Genomic DNA, 467 nt, shown 5'->3' with positions numbered 1-467 from the left:
ACCAGACCGCAGGCCCCCAGCCGTGAGCAGAGCCGGCCAAGCAGGCCTCCGAGGGATGGACGCGCACTCCGCTCCTGCACATGCATCGGAACCGGCGAGACAGGCGGGCGGTCCGATTTCCAGCTGTCCATGACGTCTTCCCCCTAAAATCGTGGCCCAGGAACATCCGTTGGCATTAACTGGGGGGTGCGGGGGTGGACCGAGGAGTTCTTGTCCGGGTGCCGCGTGGAATCCGGGCTTCACCACACGTCTGAGCCCAGAGGGATCGTTTGGTTCTGAGGTTTCCGCCTGCAGCCGCCGTGGCCGGTTCTTGCTGCTGCGTCCCCTGGGAGTGAACCCCCACCCTCTGCCCCCTTCAAGAAGGGCGTCTGAGGCGAGCGCCGAGTGGACGACACCAGAGCTGGCCCTGCGTCCTGACGGCCTGCCCTGGTGGCAGCACTGGGCACGTGCTCAGGAGGCTGGCCTGC

The 467-nt window shown here is 66.8% G+C and overlaps 1 protein-coding gene across 1 annotated transcript in view; it reads left to right on the top strand.

The window, feature by feature from the left end:
- Positions 1 to 467, top strand: part of FOXK1 (forkhead box K1) — a 60,742-nt gene that overhangs the window by 59,363 nt on the left and 912 nt on the right. The window lies entirely within an intron of this gene.

The sequence above is a fragment of the Myotis davidii genome, unplaced genomic scaffold, assembly GCF_000327345.1.
Source record: "Myotis davidii unplaced genomic scaffold, ASM32734v1 scaffold399, whole genome shotgun sequence".
NCBI classification, from domain to species: domain Eukaryota; kingdom Metazoa; phylum Chordata; class Mammalia; order Chiroptera; family Vespertilionidae; genus Myotis; species Myotis davidii.
This window is presented reverse-complemented; position numbering and strand designations above follow the sequence as displayed.